At 45.7% G+C, this 13647-nt stretch overlaps 1 protein-coding gene across 1 annotated transcript in view; it reads left to right on the top strand.

The window, feature by feature from the left end:
- The window catches only part of LOC137543817 (broad substrate specificity ATP-binding cassette transporter ABCG2-like), a 104296-nt gene that overhangs the window by 73172 nt on the left and 17477 nt on the right, over positions 1–13647 (top strand). The gene's annotated exons all lie outside the window — the stretch shown is intronic.

The raw sequence follows: 13647 nt of genomic DNA, 5'->3' as shown, positions 1-13647 counted from the left end.
CTAGCTTAATGGCTTGCTAATCTGTGCCCCTTGATCTTTTCGGCAGGTTCTTAGTAATGCAGTCCTCCTTATCCCGGCGATTAGAGAATTAGGAGCTAATGCATCCTTACAGCTTGCACTTAAGTGATCCGCCTGATACCAGTCATTTTAAAATATTTTACCCACCTTTGTACAGTAGAATTGGCAGAAAAGGTCAAAGCGTTTAACAAAATCTCATAATCTTCTTTGATGGTTTTTGTGTATCATTGCCACTTGATAACTTATAGACAATGCTTTGCTGTGAGGAAATATTCCTTAAGTGCTTCAGCTTTTTTTGTGTGAGATTTGTTCGATATTGTTTTCAAATACTGGATTATTCTCAGTTTCACATACTTGCTTAGTAGCAGAAGCCAAAAAATGTAACAAGTACGGTAAATAAAGCTTTTGTGATTTAGGATTGGTCATTAAAAAGGATGACTTCTTATCAGGCCTGGATTTAGGCTCACAGGAGCCTATATTCACAGATTTCCTGGCACCTTAAAGAGGAAGCGTCACCCATGCTAATCTAAAAATAAAAAACACATATTTAAGTAGATAAATACTAGTTCAACTTATATATCAGATGTATTGCACTGTCCACGTTATGATTCCTGAGAATTTTATAAAGGAAAAGCAGAAAATCCTATTCCAGGCAGTGGCCATTTTGCCAAGCTAAAGCTGACATCATATCCTCCCTGACTCTTGTTTTCCCCCCTCCCTTCTCTTGCTCATTGTATATTCATTACCTGCCCTCCTCCCAGAGTCTTCAGACACTCTCACTGACGTGTATACTAGGAAGTGCACTGTCTTATGTCATCATTGTGCGACTCAGTACAGCTGTGTTTACATCACAAAAGCAGGGTGATTTCAGAGCACACTTCAGAGATCGGATTTCAGCTGTCCCTTCAGGAAGTGTGTGTGCTCTCTACTCCTGGAAACAATGCTAATGAAAGAATGGTAATCTTGATGGCGTTTTGAGAACAGAACTAAGAAATCTTATTGAATCTTTGTTCATGCCACACATGGTACAAGCTCAGTGGTATTGTACATTGTTTTCGTGATTAACCCATCAAAGGGGAGACCTTCTCCTCCAACATTACTGCGCATGTGCAAACAGTCTAACGCGGCTTAGCCGCGTATAACTTATAGCATGCAGCACTTTCTTTAAACGTGCTGCGTTACAATGTAACGCAACGTGGGCACTGTGAACATCCCATTTAGTTTTCATTGCTGTGAGTTAGGCTGCGTTACAGCCCGCACTAACGTGCGCCTGTAACGTCTTACTGTAAAAGCAGCCTAAGAGGGTGTGAGAGGGAGTGAGAGTGTGAGAGAGAGTAACAGTGAGTGAGTGTGAGAGAGTGTGTGTGAGTGAGAGCGAATGAGTGAGTGTGTCAGTGCTTCTCCCTCCCCTCTGCATAGCACAGCACGCGCTCCTGCTTCTCCCTCCCCTCTGCATAGCACAGCACACACTCCTGCTTCTCCCTCCCCTCTCCATAGCACGGCACGCCCTGCTGCTTCTCCCTCCCCTCTCCATAGCACAGCATGCACTGCTGCTTCTCCCTCCCCTCTCCATAGCACAGCACGCGCTGCTGCTTCTCCCTCCCCTCTCCATAGCACAGCACACACTCCTTCTTCTCCCTCCCCTCTCCATAGCACAGCACGCCCTGCTGTTTCCCCCTCCCCTCTCCATAGCACAGCACGCCCTGCTGCTTCTCCCTCCCCTCTCCATAGCACAGCACGCGCTCCTGCTTCTCCCTCCCCTCTCCATAGCACAGCACCCACTGTTGCTTCTCCCTCCCCTCTGCATAGCACAGCACACACTCCTGCTTCTCCCTCCCCTCTCCATAGCACAGCACGCCCTGCTGTTTCTCCCTCCCCTCTCCATAGCACAGCATGCACTGCTGCTTCTCCCTCCCTTCTCCATAGCACAGCATGCACTGCTGCTTCTCCCTCCCCTCTCCATAGCACAGCATGCCCGCTGCTTCTCCCTCCCCTCTCCATAGCACAGCATGCCCTGCTGCTTCTCCCTCCCCTCTCCATAGCACAGCACCCACTGCTGCTTCTCCCTCCCCTTTCCATAGCACAGCACGCATTCCTGCTTCTCCTTCCCCTCTCCATAGCACAGCACACGCTCCTGCTTCTCCCTCCCCTCTCCATAGCACAGCACACGCTCCTGCTTCTCCCTCCCCTCTCCATAGCACAGCACGCGCTCCTGCTTCTCCCTCCCCTCTCTATAGCACAGCACGCCCTGCTGCTTCTCCCTCCCCTCTCCATAGCACAGCACGCCCTGCTGCTTCTCCCTCCCCTCTCCATAGCACAGCACGCCCTGCTGCTTCTCCCTCCCCTCTCCATAGCACAGCAAGCGCTCCTGCTTCTCCCTCCCCTCTCCATAGCACAGCACGCACTCCTGCTTCTCCCTCCCCTCTCCATAGCACAGCAAGCACTGCTGTTTCCCCCTCCCCTCTCCATAGCACAGCATGCGCTAGGTATAGCCAGGGATAGGTGTAGCCAGTATTAGGTGGCCACAGCATAGGTAGACAGGGATAGGTGTATCTAGTAATAGGTGGTCGCAGCATAGGTAGACAGGGATAGGTGTAGCCCAGGGGTGCCCACACTTTTTCAGCTCGCGAGCTACTTTAAAATTTGCAGATGTACCAACATTTAGGTAGCAGATATACGTGTCTTCGGTATAGGTAAATAGGTATAGGGGCCTTCAGTATAGTTAGCCAGGTATAGTGCCTTCAGTATAGTTAGCCAGGTATAGTGTAGGTAGATTCTGACAGCCGCAAAATGTTACATGACACGATCTACCAAATAGGCGGTCGCGATCTACCGGTAGATCGCGATCAACCTATTGGGCACCCCTGGTGTAGCCAGTAGGAGGCCGCAGCATAGGTAGCCAGGGATAGGTGTAGCCAGTAGTAGGTGGCCGCGACATAGGTAGCCAGGGATAGGTGTAGCTAGTAATAGGTGGCCGCAGCATAGGTAGACAGAGATAGGTGTAGCCAGTAGTAGGTGGCCGCAGCATAGGTAGCCAGGAATAGGTGTAGCTAGTAATAGGTGGCCGCAGCATAGGTAGACAGGGATAGGTGTAGCCAGTAGTAGGCCGCAGCATAGGTAGCCAGTATTAGGTGGCTGCAGCATAGGTAGCCAGGAATAGGTGTAGCCAGTAGTAGGAGGCTGCAGCATAGGTCGCAAGTATTAGATGGCCGCAGCATAGGTAGCCAGGGATACCCAACCCTACCTCTGGCTGCACATCATCACCTACATTTGCTGTATAATAAGCATTGAACAGTTGTTGCATGAAAACAAAGGTATATGCTTTCAAAGTCAGTGTCCAATTTTACAAATTTTACTAATTATTGTTCATTGACGACATAGTTTTCCTGTTTTTACAGGTTGTGTAAGAAATAAAATTTATTAAAAAATATTTCAGCACAAAAGTTTTTACATTAAGTACAAAGTAAAAAAAAAAATAATAATTACAAAACATTTACATTTTCATGGGAACAAGGAGACATTCAACTACAACATGAGGATTTTGCGCAAGAGTTTGTATCCACAAAATCTACCATGAAGCAAGAAGTCACTTTTTATCCTCATCCAACCTAATCCAATCCTAAGGTGGCTGCGTACACCGGTGTCCGTGTTTTCTTCAGTGCCCAGGCATCTCAGTGTCAGCACCTGTGCACTTAGTTCCTCTGTGCCGCCACACCGTCCCCTTCCGATGCCGGTCTTGCTCTGTGACCCCTCCAATGTGACCGGTGCTAATATCCACTGCTGCCGACATTCAACTTTTTCCCCCTCCATACTCTAAAATACATACATAGCTCTCCTCCACCATTTTTTTTATTTTACAAGAGACAGGATCAGTGTTAGACCTTACTGACAGTTATAGGCAGAGGAGATGGAAGGTGAGTGTTAGGCAGAGGAGATGGGAGGTAGGTTCCCCCAGTATAGGTATAGCCAGGTAGGTTCCACCAGTATAGGTACAGCCAGTAGATTCCCCCAGTATAGGTATAGCCAGTAGGTCCCCCCATTATAAGTATAGCCCCCAGTATGAGTGTAGGCAGTATATATAGCCAGAGGTATATGTGCCAAGTATATGTAGTCAGGGGGTATATGTGCCCAGTATATGTATTTATGGGTTTAGTAGTCCCCAGTATATGTAGCCAGAGGTATAGGTGTCCAGTATATGTAGTCAGGGGTATATGTGCCCAGTATATATAGCCAGAGGGTATATGTGCCCAGTATATATAGCCAGGGGTATATGTGCCCCAGTATATATAGTCAGGGGGTATATGTGCCCAGTATATGTAGTCAGGGGGTATATATGCCCAGTATATATGTAGGCAGGGGTATATGTGCCCCGGTATATATAGCCAGAGGTATATGTGCCCAGTATATGGAGTCAGGGGGTATATGTGCCCAGTATATGTAGCCAGGGGTATATGTGCCCCAGTATATATAGCCAGAGGTATATGTGCCCATTATATGTAGTCAGGTGGTATATGTGCCCAGTATATGTAGTCAGGGGGTATATGTGCCCAGTATATATGAAGACGGGTATATGTGCCCCAGTATATATAGCCAGGGGTATATGTGCCAAGTATATGTAGTCAGGGGGTATATGTGCCCAGTATATGTAGCCAGGGGTATATGTGCCCAGTATATATAGCCAGGGGTATATGTGCCCAGTATATATAGCCAGGGGTATATGTGCCCAGTATATGGATTTAGGGGTTTAGTAGTCTCCAGTATATATAGTCAGGGGGTATATGTGCCCAGTATATGTAGCCAGGGGTATATGTGCCCAGTATATATAGCCAGGGGTATATGTGCCCAGTATATATAGCCAGGGGTATATGTGCCCAGTATATGGATTTAGGGGTTTAGTAGTCTCCAGTATATATAGTCGGGGGTATATGTGCCCAGTATATGTAGTCAGGGTGTATATATGCCCAGTATATATGTAGGCAGGGGGTATATGTGCTCCAGTATATATAGCCAGAGGTATATGTGCCCAGTATATATAGCCAGGGGTATATGTGCCCAGTATATATAGCCAGGGGTATATGTGCCCAGTATATATAGCCAGGGGTATATGTGCCCAGTATATGGATTTAGGGGTTTAGTAGTCTCCAGTATATATAGTCGGGGGTATATGTGCCCAGTATATGTAGTCAGGGTGTATATATGCCCAGTATATATGTAGGCAGGGGGTATATGTGCTCCAGTATATATAGCCAGAGGTATATGTGCCCAGTATATGGAGTCAGGGGGTATATGTGCCCAGTATATGGAGTCAGGGGGTATATGTGCCCAGTATATGTAGCCAGGGGTATATGTGCCCCAGTATATATAGCCAGAGGTATATGTGCCCATTATATGTAGTCAGGTGGTATATGTGCCCAGTATATGTAGTCAGGGGGTATATGTGCCCAGTATATATGTAGACAGGGGTATATGTGCCCCAGTATATGTAGTCAGGGGGTATATGCGCCAAGTATATGTAGTCAGGGGGTATATGTGCCCAGTATATGTAGCCAGGGGTATATGTGCCCAGTATATATAGCCAGGGGTATATGTGCCCAGTATATATAGCCAGGGGTATATGTGCCCAGTATATATAGCCAGGGGTATATGTGCCCAGTATATATAGCCAGGGGTATATGTGCCAAGTATATGTAGTCAGGGGGCATATGTGCCCAGTATATATGTAGACAGGGGTATATGTGCCCCAGTATATATAGCCAGGGGTATATGTGCCAAGTATATGTAGCCAGGGGTATATGTGCCAATTCTATGTAGTCAGGGGGTATATGTGCCCAGTATATGTGCCCGGTATATACAGTGGTGTGAAAAACTATTTGCCCCCTTCCTGATTTCTTATTCTTTTGCATGTTTGTCACACTTAAATGTTTCTGCTCATCAAAAACCGTTAACTATTAGTCAAAGATAACATAATTGAACACAAAATGCAGTTTTAAATGATGGTTTTTATTATTTAGTGAGAAATAAAAACTCCAAATCTACATGGCCCTGTGTGAAAAAGTGATTGCCCCCCTTGTTAAAAAAAATTAACTGTGGTTTATCACACCTGAGTTCAATTTCTGTAGTCACCCCCAGGCCTGATTACTGCCACACCTGTTTCAATCAAGAAATCACTTAAATAGGAGCTATCTGACACAAAGAAGTAGACCAAAAGCACCTCAAAAGCTAGACATCATGCCAAGATCCAAAGAAATTCAGGAACAAATGAGAACAAAAGTACTGTAATTGAAATCTATCAGTCTGGTAAAGGTTATAAAGCCATTTCTAAAGCTTTGGGACTCCAGCGAACCACAGTGAGAGCCATTATCCACAAATGGCAAAAACATGGAACAGTGATGAACCTTCCCAGGAGTGGCCGGCCGACCAATATTACCCCAAGAGCGCAGAGAAAACTCATCCGAGAGGCCACAAAAGACCCCAGGACAACATCTAAAGAACTGCAGGCCTCACTTGCCTCAAGTAAGGTCAGTGTTCACGACTCCACCATAAGAAAGAGACTTGGCAAAAACAGCCTGCATGGCAGATATCCAAGGCGCAAACCACTTTTAAGCAAAAAGAACATTAAGGCTCGGCAATCATTGAGATGTTTTTTAGCAAAAGTGAGACAAGACTTTTGGGAAAATACCTTATGGACCGGCGAGACAAAAGTTGAACTTTTTGGAAGGTGTGTGTCCCGTTACATCTGGCGTAGAAGTAACACAGCATTTCAGCAAAAGAACATCATACCAACAGTAAAATATGGTGGTGGTAGTGTGATGGTTTGGGGTTGTTTTGCTGCTTCAGGAGCTGGAAGGCTTGCTGTGATAGATGAAACCATGAATTCTACTGTCTACCAAAAAATCCTGAAGGAGAATGTCCGGCCATCTGTTCGTCAACTCAAGCTGAAGCGATCTTGGGTGCTGCAGCAGGACAATGACCCAAAACACACCAGTAAATCCACCTCTGAATGGCTGAAGAAAAACAAAATGAAGACTTTGGAGTGGCATAGTCAAAGTCCTGACCTGAATCCTATTGAGATGTTGTGGCATGACCTTAAAAAGGCGGTTCATGCTAGAAAACCCTCAAATAAAGCTGAATTACAACAATTCTGCAAAGATGAGTGGGCCAAAATTCCTCCAGAGCGCTGTAAAAGACTCGTTGCAAGTTATCGCAAACGCTTGATTGCAGTTATTGCTGCTAAGGGTGGCCCAACCAGTTATTAGGTTCAGGGTGTAATTTCTTTTTCACACAGCTCTGTAGGTTTTGAGTTTTTTTTTTTCTCACTAAATAATAAAAACCATCATTTAAAATTGCATTTTGTGTTCAATTATGTTATCTTTGACTAATAGTTAACGGTTTTTGATGAGCAGAAACATTTAAGTGTAACAAATATGCAAAAGAATAAGAAATCAGGAAGGGGGCAAATAGTTTTTCACACCACTATATAGCCAGGGGTATATGTGCCCAGTATATGTAGTCAAGGGGTATATGTGCCCCGGTATATATATATATAGTGAGGGGGTATCTGTGCCCAGTATATGTAGTCAGGGGGTATATGTGCCCAGTATATATAGCCAGGGGTATTTGTGCCCAGTATATGTAGTCAGGGGTATATGTGCCCAGTATATATAGCCAGGGGTATATGTGCCCAGTATATGTAGTCAGGGGGTATATGTGCCCAGTATATGTAGTCAGGGGGTATATGTGCCCAGTATATGTAGTCAAGGGGTGTATGTGCCCAGTATATGTAGTCTGGGGAGTTTGTGCCCATTATATGTAGTCAGGTGGTATATGTGACCAGTATATGTAGTCAGGTGGTATATGTGACCAGTATATGTAGTCAGGGGGTATATGTGACCAGTATATGTAGTCAGGGGGAATATGTGCCCATTATATGTAGTCAGGGGGAATATGTGCCCATTATATGTAGTCAGGGGGAATATGTGCCCATTATATGTAGTCAGGGGGTATATGTGCCCATTATATGTAGTCAGGGGGTATATGTGCCCATTATATGTAGTCCGGGGGTATATGTGCCCATTATATGTATTCAGGGGGTATATGTGCCCATTATATATAGCCAGGGGTATATGTGCCCAGTATATGTGTAGTCAGGGGTATATGTGCCCCAGTATATCTAGCCAGGGGTATATGTCCCAGTATATGTAGCCAGGGGTATATGTCCCAGTATATGTAGCCAGAGGTATATGTGCCCAGTATATAAAACCAGGGGTATATGTGCCCATTATATGTAGTCAGGTGGTATATGTGACCAGTATATGTAGTCAGGTGGTATATGTGACCAGTATATGTAGTCAGGGGGTATATGTGACCAGTATATGTAGTCAGGGGGAATATGTGCCCATTATATGTAGTCAGGGGGAATATGTGCCCATTATATGTAGTCAGGGGGAATATGTGCCCATTATATGTAGTCAGGGGGTATATGTGCCCATTATATGTAGTCAGGGGGTATATGTGCCCATTATATGTAGTCCGGGGGTATATGTGCCCATTATATGTATTCAGGGGGTATATGTGCCCATTATATATAGCCAGGGGTATATGTGCCCAGTATATGTGTAGTCAGGGGTATATGTGCCCCAGTATATCTAGCCAGGGGTATATGTCCCAGTATATGTAGCCAGGGGTATATGTCCCAGTATATGTAGCCAGAGGTATATGTGCCCAGTATATAAAACCAGGGGTATATGTGCCCATTATATGTAGTCAGGTGGTATATGTGACCAGTATATGTAGTCAGAGGGTATATGTGCCCAGTATATATGTAGGCAGGGGTATATGTGCCCCAGTATGTATAGCCGGGGTATATTTGCCCCAGTATATATAGCCAGGGGTATATGTGCCCAGTATATATGTAGTCAGGGGTATATGTGCCCAGTATATGTAGTCAGGGGGTATATGTGCCCAGTATATGTATTTAGGGGTTTAGTAGTCCCCAGTATATGTAGCCAGAGGTATAGGTGTCCAGTATATGTAGTCAGGGGTATATGTGCCCAGTATATATAGCCAGGGGTATATGTGCCCAGTATATGTAGTCAGGGGGTATGAAGTGCAGAAGAGTAAGTGTAGCCATTGGCAGTGTAGGCAGGGGGACATTGGGGGGCTCCAAGTGAAGTTACCTCTCCTGACGGGAGCGGGGAAACTGTCTCCTGAGGTGGCGGTGGTGGTCCTCTTCTCGCGGCGATATGGCGCGTGGATGCGGCACGGGTGTCCTCCTTGATGGGTGTCCTCTTTGGTGAATGTCCTCCTCGGTGGGTTCCCTCAGCCGTGGCAGCGGCGGTGATGTGCGGCTACGGGCGGCGCGGTGGCCTCTCCAGCCGGGTCCCTCCTCCAGGCAGTGGCGGTGATGTGCAGGCTCCAGGCGGCACGGTGTCTTCTCCAGCCGGCTCCCTCCTCCAGGCAGCGGCGGTGATGTGCGGCTCCGGGCGGCGCGGTGTCCTCTCCAGCCGGGTCCCTCCTCCAGGCAGCGGCGGTGATGTGCGGCTCCGGGCGGCGCGGTGTCCTCTCCAGCCGGGTCCCTCCTCCAGGCAGCGGCGGTGATGTGCAGTTCCGGGCGGCGCGGTGTCCTCTCCAGTCGGCTTCCTCCTCCAGGCAGCAGCAGCTCTGATGTCTTCAACTTCGGAAGCTTCCTCCGGTGACAGCAGCTTCTGCAAGTTCCTCTTCCCACGGTGGCTGTGACTGACACCTGTGGTGTCTAGTTTAGACGTCACATGAGGTGTCAGCCAACCAGGGAAGAGGAGAGATGTGGGTGGGGATGCAGAGGAGGGGTGGGCGGGATATAAGGAGGCGAAAGTAGTGAATAAATTATAGACAGGAGAGCCCACAGCGTGCTAGGCGACGGCGATATAACGGTCCAGTGCAGCATTATGCTGCAATACCAAAAATCATAACTGCAGACATTTTTTTTTTAATTTTGAATACAGGATAAGGATCTCTATTTCACTAAACACTCAGACCAGTTGCTGTTGAAATTTGATTTTTATGGTGACAATACCGCTTTAAAGAGAACCAGAGATGAAGCACTCTCTTGTATTTTACCTTATAAATCAGTGGGAACATGACAGTAAACACCTAATCTGCTCTTTGTTTCATTGTTCTCTGTTTAATTTGACTGTTATCACCTCTGATAAGGATCCCCGACTGAGCACTCAGTCTAGCTTTGCTACGGAAAGATTATAGCTGAGTCTGTCTTCTCTGGTGTCTTTTCAAGCCCAAGCCTGCCCCCTTGTGGCTCTGCTATAATGACTCAGCTATAATTATTCCCTGCAAAGCCAGACTGAATGCTCAGTCCGGGATTCTTATCACAGCTGATAACAGACACTTTTAGCAGTGATGATGAAACAGAGAGCATGGTAAGTGTTTTCTCTAATGTTCTTACTGATATATATGGTAAAATACACAAGTTGCTTTGTCTCTGGTACCCTTTAAGCCTCATCTACACTGTACAATTTTTTCCATCAGATAGACGGATCTATTAGATGAATCTAATAAAAAATTGCATAATGTGTAGACGTCCAAATTGTTTCAGATCAATTTTGCGATAGATTTTGCTTTGAGAAGTACCCCAAATCTATTGCAAAATCTAACGCAATCCAATTGTTATCTAATAGTCAATTATCTAATAGATCTGTCTAAATCCGATGTGACTGAAAATTGAACCATGTAGATGAGGCTTTAGGGCTGGTTCAGACGGACGTTTGGAGGCGTCGCGTTCGTTGGCTTTGCGTTCGTGATGCGTTCAGGCTTTCAGCAGCGTTCGCATTGCGTTCGGATGCGGTCGCGTTTTTTCTTCCCCTAGAGGGACATTACCCGTCGCGGTTAACCGCCCCTGGAAGCAACATGTAGCTTCCAGGGGCTCCTTGAACGCCAGTGAAAATCGGGACCCGAACGCCGCGTTTGTGCAAACGCGCGTAAAAGCTTGGTACAAACGCTCCCATTCACTTGAATGGGAGCGTTTAACGCCAAGCCCCGAACGCTGGCAGCAAATGCTCTGCAAACGTCCGTCTGAACCAGCCCTTATGCTGGGTATACCTCCCGTCTTAACCCGGATGCCCGTACCGCGGCCATTCAGTGCAACGCAGCATGACCAAACGTCCAGCAGGACACGAAACGGCCGTCGCTTGGCCCACCTCAGTCCCTCACCTCCCACCTCTTCACCAGCGGCTTGCATAACACACACCAATGATGTTGTGAGTACATTCTGATGAATGAACTGTTACCTTTGGTTGCAATAAATTGGTAAACACCACAGGACGGAAGGTGCACGCAGCTTTTCTTCATTTAATCTTTATGCTGGGTACACTTGATGCGTTTTTTTCGGTCAATTTTCCATCTGATAGATTTCCGATTCGATTTTCCGATTCAATTCTGTTATCTTTTCTTATCTATTTCCATTCACTTCTATGAAAAACAAAAGTTTTGCTTTCTTAAAACAGAAAGAAGTTGCAATAATTCCGGTTGGAGTGAGCTTGAGATGTCTCCCAGTGCATCAATGCTGAATATATGCAAATTAACCATTGTTACCCTTAGAAGCTAAACACACCTCCAGAATCGCTGGAATGCAATGATGTGTCAGCTTGTTAATTTGTACAGAGCCATAATAATTCAACATGCATACAGACTGTTTCGGATTGTTTGATCCTCATCAGTGCATGGCATGGATTAATTTGGATCTATGGGGTAGGGCTTGTAACACCGAGAGGTAGAGACTAACCAGCAAGCTCATGGTGAACCAGAACTCATTGGAGTGTGTGAGGGGCTACAATGGTCCTAAAAGCCCCCTTACTAAATTGCTAAGAAAAACAAAAGTTTGCTTTCTTAAAACAGAAAGTATTTGCAATAATTCAGGTTGGAGTGAGCTTGAGATGTCTCCCAGTGCAATTATCGCAAATTCTTTCTGTTTTAAGAAAGCAAACTTTTTTGTTTTTCTTAGCATTTTAGTAAGGGGGCTTTATGGACCATTGTAGCCCCTCACACACTCCAATGAGTTCTGGTTCACCATGAGCTTGCTGGTTAGTCTCTACCTCTCGGTGTTACAAGCCCTACTCCATAGAGCCAAATTATTCCATGCCATGCACTGATGAGGATCAAACAATCCGAAACAGTCTGTATGCATGTTGTATTATTATGGCTCTGTACAAATTAACAAGCTGACACATCATTGCATTCCAGCGGTTCTGGAGGTGTGTTTAGTTTGTAAGGGTACAATGGTTAATTTGCATATATTCAGCAGTGATGCACTGGGAGACATCTCAAGCTCATTCTAACCTGAATTATCACAAATTCTTTCTGTTTTAAGAAATAAAACTTTTGTGTTTCTTAGCATTTTAGTAAGGAGGCTTTTAGGACCATTGTAGCCCCTCACACACTCCAATGAGTTCTGGTTCACTATGAGCTTGCTGGTTAGTCTGTACCTCACTTCTATGAGAAATCTATCAGGAAAAACGACCGGACATGTCGGAAATTATCTATCGAACCATCTATCGAACACAAAATTGTATGTTCTGTACCTAGCATTAGACTTCCTCCTCCATTAACCTAAAACCCCACCAAAACGGCACTGCAAGTGTGCTGGCTTTCCCAGCTGTCACTTCTCCCTTACCCGTCATTGGTAACTACAGGTGCCCCTTAGGGCCCTTTTCCACTAGGGCGTTTGCGACTGCTTAATCGCAAAACCGCAAACCGCTAGTGATTTTAAAATCGCTACGGTTTGCTTTTTAACATAGGAATCGCGGTAGGTAATTTCCACTACCGCGATTCGATTTTTACTTGATCGCGATCGCGCCGCGGAACGACTTTTGCCGCGATTTTGCTATGCAGTGCATAGCATAGCAAAATCGCGGCCGCAAACGTCGGGAAATCGCCGGTTAATGTTTAGCTTTTTCGATTCAGCAATCGCTAGCGTTCAGCATGAACGCTAGCGATTGCTAGTGGAAAAGGGCCCTTAGTGTTAGGTAGCCAGAAGTACCCTCAATATTAAGTAGCTAGAGGTGCCCACAAGTATTAGGTAGCTAGAGGTGCCCCTGACTGAAGGGAGATCTCTTAAGTGGAATGCTGAGAGCAGAGTGAGTAACCTCTTATTTACACTCTCATCAGGACTCTGCATAGGTAAGGCAGGAGGGAAGCACTTGGGGAGTAAGCCACCTTTCCATCATCAAGTGCCTGTTGACACGTGCCTACAGTGCCTTATGGTAATTCCATCCCTGCTTCTCATCTCCTTGAAATTAATTCTGTACCTAGCATAGCAGGTAATCATAACAATACTGCTACTTTATCACAGATATTTTTCATACATTTTCCTTTATTTAATTTTTTTACTTTTAAATGTTTAGGTTATGGGAACTGAATGAAAGGATTATTTAAGGTCATAGTAACTGATTATATACACGCTTTTGATAATTCAGCAGTGCCCTGTAACATGTAATTTGTTTAAAAACACACACTCACACTCACTTCATTATAATCTCCTGAGCCACAGCCACAGTCCAGCCACATTACATACCAAGCCTTGTTCCAGCGATGGCTGCAGCCTCCCCGCAGTCCGCACAGCTCCGATATTCTCCGCTATGGGGA

The sequence above is a fragment of the Hyperolius riggenbachi genome, unplaced genomic scaffold (genome assembly GCF_040937935.1).
Source record: "Hyperolius riggenbachi isolate aHypRig1 unplaced genomic scaffold, aHypRig1.pri scaffold_211, whole genome shotgun sequence".
NCBI lineage: Eukaryota > Metazoa > Chordata > Amphibia > Anura > Hyperoliidae > Hyperolius > Hyperolius riggenbachi.
The sequence above is the reverse complement of the archived record's forward strand: the minus strand, read 5'-3'. Positions and strand labels throughout refer to the sequence as shown.